The 16,133-nt window shown below is 47.5% G+C and overlaps 1 protein-coding gene across 2 annotated transcripts in view; it reads left to right on the forward strand.

Moving 5' to 3' along the window:
- Positions 1-16,133, forward strand: part of sphkap (SPHK1 interactor, AKAP domain containing) — a 377,209-nt gene that overhangs the window by 956 nt on the left and 360,120 nt on the right. The gene's annotated exons all lie outside the window — the stretch shown is intronic.

Genomic DNA, 16,133 nt, shown 5'->3' on the forward strand with positions numbered 1-16,133 from the left:
TCAGCGGTGGGCCAATATTGTAAGTAATAGCATCACTTAAAGATAGCCTGCACCTCTTAAAGGGGCAGTGCATTGTGCCCGGAGCAGTTGTTGCCAGTCATGCAGGAAGTGAATCTGATCTGTGAAACATTGAATAATGGCACAACATGGGACAGAGTGGGCTCTAAGATTTTTGAATGCTGCACTGGAGATCTTGGTGGAGGAAGTGGAAAGGAGGAGAGATGTCCTGTATCTGCAGAGGGCTAGGAGGCCCTTCAGATGCATGCTCAGCAGGCAGTAGAAGCAGATAGTCACAGAGGTCAATGACAGGACTAAAGCCCAAAGGACCTGGATGCCACAATAAATTCAATGACTGCACAAGGTCCTTGTCAAGCTCAGTGAATGCATCTTCAAATGCCATATCCTTACAAATGAACCAATATTCAAAGCATCACATCCACATCAGTCACCTACCAGCAATCTCTATCAATCAGGACTCATACCTTGCATTCATATGCTCCATTGCATCCTCACACAGTTAGCACTGCTCGAAGCTTCACACCCACATCTCACAGCTTGCACACACTGCCAGTATTCAACCATGACAGCTACATCAGCCAAACAGATTGGACTTCCCTCTCTCTTGCAGGACAAGGTGACACACAACTGGAGGCAGTAGGAGCTAACTGGAGTGGGATAGGTGCACCTGCATGTCCTGACTCCCATGGAGGAGACGGTGCAGCTGACTGGCATGGCCGTTTCTGAGGCTGTGGCCAGTGAAGGGATTGAAACCATCGAAGCTGATGGTATCGTCCTACCTAATCCTCCTCACATCCCACTTCCTCCTCATACTACACCTTCTTCTGATTTACAAGCTGCAGATGGTGCAAACATGCACCTATTCCTTTACCTCATCATCCTGCATCACATCTTCAACCTTGTGCCTTTCTGCTTTCAAATACCCAAGAAGTGTAACTTGGTCAGGCAGTGGAGGAACAGCAAGAACTCAGTGATAGTAAAAACAATGCGTTACTCAATTTCACATTCACAATCACTTGCACAGATACTGACACTGCACATGATTTAGAGGATAGCATAGACATGGGATCTGTATGTGGTGAGAGACAGGGCGTGTTTGGCCTGTAAATAGGGCAGGTAAGGATAGCGCAGGTGCCACCTCTCCAGAGGACGAGGTCGCACACGAGTCCTGCAGAAGAGTCATATGAGGACTTCAATGGGGCAGCTTACAGAAGAAGGTTGATGAATATGCACAACAAAATGCTTGGTGCATTGGGAGACCTGCCAAAAAGCCTGTGCTGAATGTCAAGGAACATGGAGGAGTCCAGCACTAACTTGGCACAGGACTTGTGCAGAGCTTGGAATTTATTCTTTACAACAATGAAGTCCCCCAACTCCATTTGCACACTTGTAGGCCAAAAATGATGTAGCATCTAATGGCTGCTGTCTCGGTTTCCATTGCAGCAGAAGCAACTTCCACCAGAATTCTGAGTGTTACACTGGAAGTTCAGACTGAAGTCATGCCAGCTGAGCATGTTGCCATGCAGGCTCAGACTGCTGCATTTGTGACTGTGCATTACAATGAGCAAAGAGGTTTCCAGGCTCTCACAGCAGTCCAGCAAACTTTTAAAAAAAATTTTATGGGATATGAGCATCACTGGCAAGGTCAGCATTTATTGCCCATCCCTAATTGCCCTTGAGAAGGTGGTGGTGAACCGTCTTTTTGAAGCGCTGCTGTTTATTTGGTGTAGGTACACCCACAGTGATGTTAGAGAAGGATTTCCAGGATTTTGACTGAACAACAGTGAAGGAACAGTGATATATTTCTAAGTCTGAATGGTGTGTGACTTCGAGGGGAACTTGCAGGTGATGGTGTTCCCATGCATCTGCTACCCTTTTTCATCCAGATGGGAGAGCTCGTGGGTTTGGAAGGTGCTGTCAAAGAAGCCTTGGTGAGTTGCTGCAGTGCATCTTGTACATGGTACACACTGCTGCCACTGTGCTTCGATGGTGGAGGGAATGAATGTTGAAAGTGGTGGATGGGATGCTGATCAAGCAGGCTGCTTTGTCCTGGATGGTGTTTTTGGAGCCACAGTCATCCAGACAAGTGGAGAGTATTCCACCACACTCCCGACTTGTGCCTTGTAGATGGCAGACAGGCTGTGGGGATTCAGGAGGTGAGTTACTTGTTGCCAAATTCCCAGTTTTTGACCTGTTCTTGTAGCTACAGCATTTATGTGGCTGGTTCAGTTCAGCTTCTGGTCAAAGGTAACCCCCAGGGTGTTGATAGTCAGGGAGCCAGCGATGGTTATGCCATTGAACACAAGGGGAGATGGTTAGATTCTCTTTTGTTTGGGATGGTCATTGCCTGGCACTTATGTGGCGTGAATGTTACTGCCACTTATCAGCCCAAGCCTGAATGTTGTCCAGGTCTTGCTGCATATGGACACAGACTGCTTCAGTATCTGAAGAGCTGTGAATGATGCTGAACATTGTGCAATCAACTGTGAACATCCTAACTTCTGACCTTACGTTGGAGGGAAGGTCATTGATGAAGCAGCTGAAGATGTTTAGGGCTAGGAAACTACCCTGAGGAACTCCTGCAGTGATGTCATGCAACTGAGATGATTGGCCTTCAACAAGGTCAACCATTTTCCTTTGTTCTTGGGGTTTTCCCCCGATTCCCATTGACTTAAATTCTTCTAAGGTTCCTTGATGCCACTCTGGGTCAAATGCTGCCTTGATAATGTCAAGGGCTGTCATTCTTATCTCACTTCCAACAGATTACTAATATTGGTGGGACGTCATCCTGGGGGAGTGGCAGTGGCTCTATTGAGCATGAACCTGATGTCATCTCGCAGGAAGACAGTATTCATCCTCCCACTGCTGCCACTCCACCAGTACCCTTGCTGTTGCTAGTCAGCCAGCCAGCCCAGTCTGCTGCAGCCCATGCCAATATGGTACAGTCTGCAGCTGGGCCTTCTAGGGCCAGAGCTACTGGAGTCCTCCAAGGCCATGTGCAGTTTCCTCCACTGAAAGTCAGCAGCCTTCCACCAGCCATACTGCAGGTACAGGGGTAACACTGCGCAGGAGCACGAGTTCAGGCAAAGGCACATGGAAGACAGGAACTAAGTGAGTGCACAAAGGTGATTATTTGACTTTTGTAAGCAACATAGAATGATTATTTTGTGTTTTTTTTTATTTTTACATTGTGGCCAAGTAGATGCTGTGATGGTCAGTGACAGAGGGAAGTTAAAGTGTGGGACTGTAGGTAAATGGGGAATTGCAGTGGCAGTAAGTGGTATCACACTTGGTTCGGTTCTTCATGGACAGCACAGCCGGAAAAAGGCTATGTAAGTTGTCTCCTCCCTTTCTCTTCCTCCTGCTCCTCTTGTTCCTGCTCCTCATCCTCATGCTCCTTTCGTTGTATAGCTGGTGGCAAGGATTGTTCCCTCATAATTGCGAGATTGTGCAGTATGCAGCAGACCACGATGAATCTTGACACCACTCTGCCAAGTACTTCAGGGTTCCTCCAGAGTGGGCCAAGCAGCAGAAGTGTTGTTTCAGTATACCAATGGTCTGTCTTTCATGTTTCATGCGGCAGCATGGCTTTTGTCTAATGCATGCTGCCCATGTGTCTGTGGGTTGCACATCAGAGTCAGCAGCCATGTCGTCAGTGGATAGCACTTGACGCCTCGTAGCCATTCTTTGGTTTACCATGGGGGTTGAAATGCAGCTGTCACAGCGGACTGCCAGAGAATGAATGAATCATGACTGCTGCCAGGAAACCAGGCATTAGCCTGCGTGAGTCTCTATATGGTCACACACTAGCTGGGTGTTGAGGGAGTGGAATCCCTTTCAGTTCTGATATAGCGCAGAGTTGACATGCAATGCCTGCAAAGTGTGTTACGTGCATTCAATGGCACCCAGCACCAGGGGGATGCCTGCAATCTTAGCAAACCTTGTGCTTGCTCTGCCTGCTTGTCTCTGCCAAGACAGAATGAAATGTAGTTAGCTTTCAACAAATAGAGCGCCTTAGTGACCTCCCTTACACAATTGTGGATGGCAACGTCGAGATGTTGCAAATATCTCCAGCTGCAGCCTGAAAGGAGCCAAATGCATTGAAGTTCATCATCACAGTCATCTTTACAATCACTGGCAACATGGTCCTTGCCTTGATCTGAGGATGCAGTTGAGGCAGATTTCAGTGAGGATAGCCTTACTGAAGTGCAGAAGCTGCACACATTGTTCCTTGCTGAGGGTTGTGTAGCAGAACTGCTCCCTGAACACCCTTGGCGGATATGGTCTCCTACTGAGAATCCTTCTCCCGCTCCTCCTCCTCCTCCCTCTTCCAGCAGCTTGTTCTGCTCTGCATGCTCTCTGTTCACACTCCATGCTGTGGGAAATGTGCACTGTGTCTGTGAGCAACTGGTTTGTGCAGAAGTCTTGCAGTCACCAAAAACTCCTTGAGCATCCACCACACCACTCCCTGTAGACCTTTGCAACTTTAAATAACTATAGAAAGCACCAAACGCCTGTAGAATCAAATTAACAGTCGGCAGAAATCAACCATCAACTAACCTGTAAATAGTTCATGATCCCATTAAATAGCACTGGTGGGGGTGGGGGTGGGGGTGGGGGGTGTCCTTGTTACTATTAAATGCTAAGTTCAGAGAGGGCATTGTTGGAGCTGATTGTGTCACTATCTACCCGCTCAGCACATCACCCACTAATGCCCTCGCCAGTATGATGTCCAGCTTGTTTTTCCCAAAAGTGTGTATGGGTGGCATTTTGGAAATCTGAGGGCATTCATAGTTTGCATAAAATGGAGCAAACTATCCCAATTTTGTGTCCCGTAGCTGTGATTCACTGCCCTGTGCTCAGTCAAGTGAAACTCTGCAACAGATTCGTCACCTCATTAAGTTGCTCATTATTCTAGCACTTCAGCTTCAAAAATATTAATGGATTGCGAGGGTATAGAGGCCTAAATAACAAATATCAACATACTTTTTAAATTGGACACAAGAACATTGGCCAGCCTCACTTGACATTAAAAGACTTTATAATTCTCACAGAAAAAATATATGAAAAAGACTTGTGGCAAAAACAGTTAAGGTTGTATTAATTAACTCTGTTTACACATACCCTGTTCATAAATAAATATTTATCCAACTTTTTATTGAAGAAGTAAATTAAATACTCCATGGATGTCAATGGCTCTGGGGAACAGAGACCAAAGAAACCAAACTTTTTTGATTGAATCATAGAGATATGGGCTGGAGCAATATTCTGTAGATTTGATTTGGGAATTGTGAAGAAATATTTCAGAACTTTCCCTCAGGAGATTAAAACAGAACTAGCATCAATGATTGGTTGGGCTACATATGATCTGTAAAAGGAGATGTACCTCGACATGAAAACAACAAACCTTGAGAGAGAAAGAAAAAATGATGAAGTTCATGAGATATCAGTTGCATTTTGTTTTAGCACTGTTGTCTTTCAGATCTAACAGGAGATGCAATTGCCATAAAGAACATAAATTAAACTTAAGTGCAACATCTGTCTGCACAACATTTAAACACAGTTAGAATCCTGATGCAATTTTTCAAACATTGTATTTAAGGGCACATTTTAACTCCTACCCCCCAACCCTTGACAATAATTGTGTGGGAGGCAGGGTTAAGATGGTGGGAGTGGTGGGGTTTGTGCCATGTTCCCAATGCAATCCCACCCCCTCCTACCCTATCACTATTTTCAATTACCTGAATTCAGGTATGGGGCGTCCGCCCACCACAGAGTAGCGGGGACCTAATTTGAATGGCAGTGTCATGTCCCAATACATCACTGGGACGTGCACACCATTTTAGCTGTGAGCTCAACTAAGGGCTGCACAGCCTCCAATCTGTTGACACCAGAAATTCCAGTGACAGGAGGCAGGGTCACTGCTGTTTAAAACATTTTTAAATATTTCCTCTGGGTCAGGAGAAAGCAGGGTGATTCTCATGGCCCCACGTGTATAACTTGAATGCTGGCCTCCCTAATTTATGGATTTGTTGACCTCTGCTCACATATCGTTACTTAGTTTACCAGAAGCCATTTCCATGGTCCCCTGGCAGAGGCCTAACATGCCTCTGGCCTATTGGGATTCCCGCCTGCTGGCAGTGATATCATTTCCACTGAATTTGGGCGGGAGTCAGGAATGGGGCATGTAAATGAGGCCTGGGAGTTAAAATCTGTGCCTCATGCTCTGGGGGATCATATGACCTGTTGCTTGCTTTGGCCTCCACAGGCCCAATTCTCACCCCTAGTTAAAATTGGCCCTTTAATGCCTGGAGTGTAGCAGCATTTTGAAAATGTGGAGAAAGCTCACAATTTGTAGCAGAAATGTTGGTTATCATCTGTTTACTAAGGAAGTGATTTGCCTGATATGCTGCTATTTCAGCCTCTATTCCCACAGTATCTGTCAGAATGTTAATACAACATCTCTTGGGTTCCAGCCCAACAATTACTGAGTGTTAATGGGAGGCAAATGCAATATTCGTATGGTTCCAGATGTACAAGAGGTGCTGTAATGGCAAAATAATATATTATGACATATTCTTGCCATATCCTAGTACTTACATCTTAAATAATTGTAAGTGTTGTGTAATGTCCCAAGGATTTTCATTACTGCATTCAAAACAAAATAAGCAAGTTGGAAAATGCATTTGAAATGAATTACCATTGAAACCAATTCACTTGTAGACGAGATGGTTTTCAATAGTCCTTTATGGACCTTAGGCTCTCCAATTAATGAGAGAACATGCTGAGTAACAGATGCTCATTATGCAGCTTAGGTTTGGTCTTGTTGCAAAAATATCTCTTAATCTATTATATGTATGTTTTAATCAGTCTGTACTGGGATAAGGGGGAGAGGGTAGCTGAATTAAATTTGAATCTTTTACTGGTGTCTGGAAATTTCAACCTTGGTTCTTAACAGAAGCAAACATTTATATGTAGAAGCAATCGCACAGAGTGATGTGATGCAGAGTTCATAATTCCAATTCCCACATGGCGAATTCCCAATCTCACCTGAATCATAGGGAAAGGGACTAAACAGATAACAGATGCTTCCTCTCAAGAAGGGAAAGAAGTCAGACAGTTAATCGCCAAAGCTGCTGTCGCAATAACTCCTAGTGGCTACTTCCAAAGCTGATTTACCCCAGAAACAGGGCATATGGTGACTAAAAGTGTGCCAATGTCCAAATCTAGTGGTGTCAATGCTTTGTAACAGATCAACATAATTAATTGTCATAGATAGATACAGCACCAAAACAGGCCCTTCGGCCCACCGCGTCTGCATACTAATCCTACATTAATCCCATTTTTCCCTCTTACATCCCTACCTTCCCTCAATTCTCCTACCACCACTAGGGGCAATTATTTTTACAATGGCCAATTTACCTATCGACCCACAAGTTTTTGGCATGTGGGAGGAAACTGGAGCACCCGGAGGGAACCCATGCAGTCGCAGGGAGAACTTTCAAACTCTGCACAGGCAGTACCCAGAACCGAACCTGGCTCGCTGGAGCTGTGAGGCTGCAGTGCCAACCACTGCACCACTCTTAATTGTACTTAGAACCTTTAAATTTTCTGACTATGTGCCGATGGTGAGGAATTTCAATTGCACCAATCGAAAGTGGGTGTTGGGCCTCATTTAAATTAAACTGATGATCTGTGATCACCTGCTGCACATCCCCAGGATGTTCACTGGGGAAGCAGACATCCATTTTGGGCCACTGCCATGCTGGCATCTATGAAATCGGTCTGGAGGTGGTGGGAGGTAGGGGGGAGGCGATTAGGAGGAGTGGGAGTGGGCAACGATCTTTGGGACTGCTGCAGAGCTGGAGGGATTCCTTCTGCTCCTCCTGGATCCACATACAGGTGAAACTTTTTTAAAAATAAGTTTACTTTTTTGGTGATGGCCTCCAGCGACCCTTTTTAGGACCACTGTTTAGGCCACACATCAACCTGGTTATTCTGAACACAGCTGGCTTGGCACCAGCTGCATTCATGGCAGCCCAATTTCAGGAAAGGGTCCGAAAACAGATGTTAGACCCTTCATTCCTATATATTAGGACCTAATGCCTGTTTTAGGTGATTGCCAGGGAAGCCTGAAAAATTGCCCAGGATAGTATGGGGTTGAACGTATTTTAGACATTCTTGGCACATGGGACATAGCCCTGGAAACTAGCCCTTTTCTACAAGGAAATTTCTATGCCAAGAAGTTTGCACCATCATGTTGGCACTGGTTGCTGACAATCATATTTACCTTCACCCAAAATCCTTCCTGCCACCACCACCACCCCGTCCCCACAGAATTTACAAAAATCCATCCAACTCTGGGCTTTTTAGTGCTACTCTTCTTCTTCTTCTTCTTCTTCTTCTTTGGCCCCCTTGTCTCAGGAGACAATGGGTAAGCACCTGGAGGTGGTCAGTGGTTTGTGGAGCAGCGGCTGGAGTGGCTATAAAGGCCAATACGAGAGTGACAGACTCTTCCACAGGTGCTGCAGATAATATTGGTTGTCAGGGCTGATTCGCAGTTGGATCTCCCCTTGCGCTTCTGTCTTTTTTCCTGCCAACTGCTAAGTCTCTTCGACTCGCCATACTTTAGCCCCGCCTTTATGGCTGCCCGCCAGCTCTGGCGATCGCTGGCAACTGACTCCCATGACTTGTGATAAATGTCACAGGACTTCATGTCGCGTTTGCAGACGTCTTTAAAGCGGGGACATGGACGTCCGGTGGGTCTGATACCAGTGGCGAGCTCTCTGTACAATGTGTCCTTGGGGATCCTGCCATATTCCATGTGGCTCACATGGCCAAGCCATCTCAAGCGCCGCTGGCTCAGTACGGTGTATAAGCTGGGGATGTTGGCCGCCTCGAGGACTTCTGTGTTGGAGATAGGGTCCTGCCACCTGATGCCAAGGATTCTCCGGAGGCAGTGAAGATAGAATGAATTGTGATGTCGCTCTTGGCTGACATACGTTGTCCAGGTCTCGCTGCCGTAGAGCAAGGTACTGAGGACACAGGCTTGCTACACGCGGACTTTTGTGTTCCGTGTCAGTGTGCCATTTTCCCACACTCTCTTGGCCAGTCTGGACATAGCGGTGGAAGCCTTTTTCATGCGCTTGTTGATTTCTGCATCAAGAGACAGGTTACTGGTGATAGTTGCGCCTAGGTAGGTGAACTCTTGAACCACTTCCAGAGCGTGGTCGCCGATATTGATGGATGGAGCATTTCTAATGTTCTGTCCCATGATGTTCGTTTTCTTGAGGCTGATGGTTAGGCCAAATTCGTTGCAGGCAGCTGCAAACCTGTCGACACTTTTCAGTGTGAGATGTTAATGCAGCATCGTCAGCAAAGAGGAGTTCCCTGATGAGGACTTTCCGTACTTTGGTCTTCGCTCTTAAACGGGCAAGGTTGAACAACCTGCCACCTGATCTTGTGTGGAGGAAAATTTCTTCTTCTGAAGAGTTGAACGCATGTGAGAGCAGCAGGGAGAAGAAAATCCCAAACAGTGTGGGTGTGAGAACACAGCCCTGTTTCACACCACTCAGGATAGGAAAGGGGTCTGATGAGGCGCCGCTATGCTGAATTGTGCCTTTCATATTGTCATGGAATGAGGTGATGATACTTAGTAACTTTGGTGGACATCCGATCTTTTCTAGTAGTCTGAAGAGACCACGTCTGCTGACGAGGTCAAAGGCTTTGGAGAGGTCTATGAAAGCAATGTAGAGGGGCATCTGTTGTTCGCGGCATTTCTCCTGTAGCTGACGAAGGGAGAATAGCATGTCAATGGTCGATCTCTCTGCTCGAAAGCCACACTGTGCCTCAGGGTAGACACGCTCGGCCAGCTTCTGGAGCCTATTTAAAGCAACTCGAGCGAAGACTTTCCCCACTATGCTGAGCAGGGAGATTCCACGGTAGTTGTTGCAGTCACCGTGGTCACCTTTGTTTTTATAGAGGGTGATGATATTGGCATCGCGCATGTCCTGTGGTACTGCTCCCTCATCCCAGCACAGGCAAAGTAGTTTGTAGAGTGCTGAGAGTATAGCAGGCTTAGCACTCTTGATTATTTCAGGGGTAATGCCGTCCTCTAATAATAATGCCGTGCTACTCTAATAGCTCAGTAATGACCCCATTCAGAACTGCTGCAGAGTGGGATTTTAACTGTATAATTAGCCCATTAATACTGGTGCACACCTGCTTCTAGAGGTTAATGTCATGTGAGTGGCACACAATTTCATGGATTATTTTTAAAAAGCTCTCAGCTCTTACCAAATGTAAGGTTTTACTGCACATAGCATGATGCAGCCTTAAAATGTCTACCATTTTAACGTTTCTAAATTCATGTAGTGTGAAACTATCTTACTTTAGTTGTAAAGATTCGAAAAGAATTAGGTTTTAAGCAAGTGAACGGGGGGGGGGGTGCGGGATTGATGGTGAAGAGAACAACAAGGAAGGTGTGTGATCGGGCAGAGGGCAGGAGAGATTAAATAACGAAGCTGTTCTGGGACAAAGGCAAAGAGTGTGTTAATGCTTCTGGCGAAAGATAAAGCATTAGTCCAGAGAGAGTGTTAATAGCAGAATAATGAGCAGCTCTGTCTACATGAAAAACAAGTACATGGTTAAAAAATAAAATAAAATAATAAAAAATAGAAAAATTTTAAAAAGGCCAGTCATGCTCTGAAATTGTTGAACTCAAGGATGTGTCTGCGAGGCTGTAGAGTGCCTAATCGAAAGATTGGGTGCTGCTTCTTGAGCTTGCATTGATGTTCACTGGAACAATGGAGCAGGCCAAGGACAGAGATGTTGGCATGAGAGCATGGGGATGTGTTGACATGGCAAGCAACCAGAAGTTCAGGGTCATGCTTTCAGACTGAGTGGAGGCGTGCGGCTTGGAGGGGAACTTGCAGGTGGTGATTAGAGATTAGATTAGAGATACAGCACTGAAACAGGCCCTTCGGCCCACCGAGTCTGTGCCGACCATCAACCACCTACTAATCCTACACTAATCCCATATTCCCACCAAACATCCCCACCTGTCCCTATATTTCCCTACCACCTACCTATACTAGTGACAATTTATAATGGCCAATTTACCTACCAACCTGCAAGTCTTTTGGCTTGTGGGAGGAAACCGGAGCACCCGGAGAAAACCCACGCAGACACAGGGAGAACTTGCAAACTCCACACAGGCAGTACCCAGAATCGAACCCGGGTCCCTGGAGCTGTGAGGCTGCAGTGCTAACCACTGCGCCACATGTTCCCATGCATCTGCTGCCTTGGTCCTTCTAGGTGGTAGAGGTCACTGGTTTGGAAGGTCCTGTCGAAGGAGCCGTGGTGAGTTGCTGCAGTGCATCTTGTAGATGGTATACACTGCTGCCACTGTGTGTCAGTGGTGGAGGGAGTGAATGTTTGTGGATGGGGTGCCGATCAAGCAGGCTGCTTTGCCCTGGATGGAGATATGTCTTCCTTTTTCCTTAACCGAGGATTCCCCTCCATTCTGGTTAACAGGGCCCTCAACTGTGTCTAACCTATTTCCTGAACTTCAGCCCTCACCCCTTCCCCTCCCTCCCAGAATTGCAGCAGGGTTCCCCTTGTCCTCACCTTCCACCCCACCAGCCCCCGCATCCAAAGATCATCTTCCGCCATTTCCGTCACATCCAACGTGATGCCACCACCAAACACATCTTCCCTTCATGTCCCCTGTCAGCATTCTGAAGAGATTGTTCCCTCCGCGACACCCTGGTTCACTCCTTCAACATCCCTGACACCTCGTCCTCTTCGGACAAAACATTCCCATGCAATTGCAGGAAGTGTAGTACCTGCCCTTTTATCTCCTCTCTCCTCACCATCCAAGGCCCCAAACACTCCTTCCAGGTGAAGCAACGATTTACTTGTACTTCCTTCAATTTAGTATAGTATATTCACTGCTCACAATGCAGTCGCCTCTACATTGAGGAGACCAAACACAGATTGGGTGACTGCTTTGCGGAACACCTCCGCTCAGTCCAAAAGCATAGCCCTGAGCTTCTGGTTGCTTGCCATTTCAACACTCCCCCCTGCTCTCATGCCCACATTTCTGTCCTTGGCCTGCTCCAGGGTTCCAGTGAACATCAACACAAGCTCCAGGAACAGCACCTGATCTTTCGATTAGGCACTCTGCAGCCTTGAGGGCTGAACATTGAGTTCAATAATTTCAGAGCACGACTGGCCTTTTTTATATTTTTTTATTATTTAATTTGATTTTTTAAACATGTGCCTGTTTTTCATGTAGAAAGAGCTGCTCATTATTCTGCCATTAACACTCTCTGGACTAATGCTTTATCTTTCACAACAAGCATTAACACTCTTTTTGCCTTTGTGCAATGGCAGCTTTGTTATTTAACCTCTCCTGCCCTCTGCCCTATCACACACCTTTTCTGTTGTTCCCTTCCCAACCAACCCCGCCCCCGCTTCACTTGCTTAAAACCTAATTATTTTCTAACCTTTGCCAGTTCGAATGAAAGGTCACAGACCTGAAATGTTAACTCTGCTTCTATCTCCACAGATGCTGCCTGACTCCAGCACTTTCTGTTTTTATTTCAGATTTCCAGCATCTGCAGTATTTTCTACGGGTGCCTTTTTGAGTCCAAAATGGTGTTGCACTGCTCATGCACAGTTCTGGTGCTGGCCATGCCAGATGCTATTTTGTTAAGGGCTGTACACAGAGGGAGAATGTGCCGGAAGTATCCACTGTGGGCAGATCATGACATCACCCAGCATGTAATTTTCCATCTGAATGCTACAGTTAAAGCCCTCTGTTAATCTTGTTCAGCTGAACATGTGTTCAGCAGCAGGAAGGACCTCCCACCAGTGCAATTTAAAGGCATCATCAACTACTTTCAGGTTAATTGCTGGTTAATTTCTATTGGCTGCTGATGAGTTAGTAGGAGTGTTTGGTGCCTTGTACTGCTGCTTAAAGTTGCGGGTCTACAGGGACACATGGTGAACGCTTTGATTCTGACTTCCAGGGTTCTGCTCATACCGTTTTCTCCTAGACATGGGAGTAACAGTTTCTATCGCCCTTGGCCTGCAGCAAGAGAGGCAGAATGAGAAGAGGTGACACAGAGGAGGACAAGCTGCTCAAAGAGAGAGGAGGAGGAAGGGGAGGAGGAAGGGGAGGAGGGCTGTCAGCAGGAGGTCATATCCACCTAGGGTCTTCAAGGAGCAATTCTCGTACCTCAACCTCAGTGAGGAATATTGGGTAGGATTTTACCAGCCCTCTGGAGATGGGCTGGGAGGCAGGAAGGGTGGTAAAATAACAGTGGCAGGGAAGCCTAATGTCTTCCCACCACAATAGGATATTTCGAGGGGCGGGAATAGTGGCTCTGCTGACCGCTGACCAGAGGCAAGTGACCAATTAAAGTAATTAACAGGCCTATTAGTGGCCATTTCATGTCTCCACTGCCATTTTATCGATGTCGGAACAGCCACTCACCAAGTGGGAGACCGCCAGGTACATTGAGGCAGCTTCCAGAGGCTTCCTGGGAGTGCGGGGCCTTCCTTTAAAGATGCTTGATGGCTCATGGTGGGACCCACTGGTGGCATTTGCTGCCCCATGGCTCAGATGCCGCCACTGCAGGAGTGTTTACTCCACCGATCACTGGGTCCTGCCGGCCTGGCCCCAGCATATTAAGAAAAATTCTCAATGGGCCTTTGAGGGCACCTCAATGTGTAGGTGCCCTCTCCTTCTCCCTGCAGCATTAGCAGCGGTCACCTCTATCGGTGGCACTACTGAGGCTGCCAGCTATCTGATTGGGCTGGCAGCTAGGAGAGGTAGGCCACTGTCCTTAATGGCGGTCCCAATAGCATTCTCTTAATTGGCCACCGCCAGTAAAATCACCTCCACAGTCCCACTGTTTACCCATGTGGGCTCAGGACCTGCATTTGGTCCTGGTGGTGGGTCTCACGGTGTGCCGGTAAAATTCCAGCCAATGTGGCAGACATCTTCGCTTCACTAACGTGGTGCTGAGTGAAATCTGCTACCTTTTGCAGCCCAAACTGCAGCCTCAGAGCAGGGCAAGGACGGCTTTGCCAAGGCTGTGAAGGTGAATGTAGCCATGAACTTTGAAGTGTTCAGCTGTTTCCAGGCTGGAGCAGATGATATTTGCAGCATCACCAAGTTGGTCATCCGCTGTAGCGTAAGGGAGGTCACTGAGAGTTTGGATGCTAAGGGTGGAATCTTACCGCCTTCGTTTTTCATCAGCGGCTGGGTCAATTTCCAGGTCCCGACCCCAGTAGTTTTTGAGGTCCACCCGTTTGCATGATCTTGCCAGAGATGACCAATTAAACAGCTGGCCTTTGGGAGCCCCATCCAATTAAGGATGGCAGATGGGCTGTGCAGGTGGGCAGGTCAGTTGGAGTGCTTAGTCTCTGGGTGACTGGCAGCCCCACCAGGGGAAGTGGGTGCTGCCACTGTAGATAAAAGATCATGAGGGCACCTCAAGATGGAGGCACCCTCTGAAGACTGCAAAAAAATCTCATAATAACTGTGTTCGTGGCTGCCAGGCCATTATTGTGGAGGGGAGCTCCTCCACAGGATGCCCTGTGGCTACAGCTATGGTCATCTGGCACCTGCGTCTCCGAGATGGGGTGGGGGAGGGGTGCATTAGAAGATGCCTCATTGACCCCCAGGCCTGCCACTGGGAGGCTGCCTCCAGTCATCTGCTGGGCTTCAGGCTCATTGGGGCGTCTGCCACCAGTAAGATCCCGGTGGCATCACCAATCTGCCCCTAAGTGGGCACCTAATTGCTGCTGATTAGCTGTCCACTGCTGCTGGGTGGGTAGCTGATGCCTGTCTCACTTTGCTTCTGGCACGATCACTTAGAGGTGGGAATGTGTCGGGGAGCTGCCCACGAGATTTTCTAAAACTAACCCACATCCCCGCCTACAAAGCTGCCTCCCTGCAGCTGATAAAATTCTGTCCGAAGACAGCTGCATAGATTTCAATCTCTCTTTCCAGAGAGAAGTAGGTGGAGTGAGCACATTGTTTCACCAGGATTGCAGGCTTCCTGATACCGCAGGGTGCCAATGACTGCACACACATTGCTCTGTGGGTGCCACATGTAAATTCTGAAATGTAAGCGGAAGCAATTCCACTCCCTCAATGTCCAGCCGGTGTAGGACCATACTCGGGGCATCATGCAGTTTAATGCCTCATATTTAGGCAGCAGTCACGATGCCTCCGTTCTCCAACAGTCTGCTGTACCACCTGCACTTGAGTCACCATGACAAACCAGAGGGTGGCTTCTTGGCAATGAGGGCTACCTGCTGACCATCTGGCTCATCACTCCAGTGCGCAACCCATGCACACATGGACAGCATGTATATAACAAGCGCCATGCTGCTACAAGAAATATCATCGAGTAGACCACTGGAGTGCTTAAGCAATGCCTCTGCTGCCTGGACCATTCTGGGGAGCCCTGCAGTACTTGGTAGAGCACGTGCCATGATCCGTTGTGGTCTGCTGCATGCTGCACAGCCTAGCCATCGGTTTCTTTATTCATTTATGGAATGTGGGTGTCGCTGACAAGATCAACAGAGCCCTTCTCACCAGGTATATGGTGAGCAGCTGAGGGAGAGGACGAAGAGGAAAAGGAGGAGGAGGAGGTAAGCAACAAATCCCCTTTCTGGGTGGCGTGTCCGTGATCGGTTCATCCGACTGCAGTACCAGTGAAAGCAACCCCCATTTCCCATTCACGAGCAGTCTCCCTCAGCTTACCTTCCCTCTGATACAGACCATCGCAGGCCACAATGCTGAAATAAAAGCCACCATAAAACAAACATTCCAAACCACATTTATAAATCAAACTGTCTAACATTGCACACAAAAGTGAACTAATCACCCTTGTACATTCCCTATTGTCTGTCTTCCATGTTCCTTTGACTGGCTTTGTGCTCCTATGCAGTGCTTCCCCAGTGGCTGCAGCATTGCTGGTGGAAGGCTCCTGACTTTTAGTGAGGGATGCTGCAGAAGGCTCGCCTCAGACTGCACTATTTCAGCAATGGGTGGCAGTAGTCAGTGCTGGCTGGCTGATAGGCAACAGTAAGGG

Source organism: Heterodontus francisci, chromosome 11 (assembly GCF_036365525.1).
Source record: "Heterodontus francisci isolate sHetFra1 chromosome 11, sHetFra1.hap1, whole genome shotgun sequence".
Lineage (NCBI taxonomy): Eukaryota > Metazoa > Chordata > Chondrichthyes > Heterodontiformes > Heterodontidae > Heterodontus > Heterodontus francisci.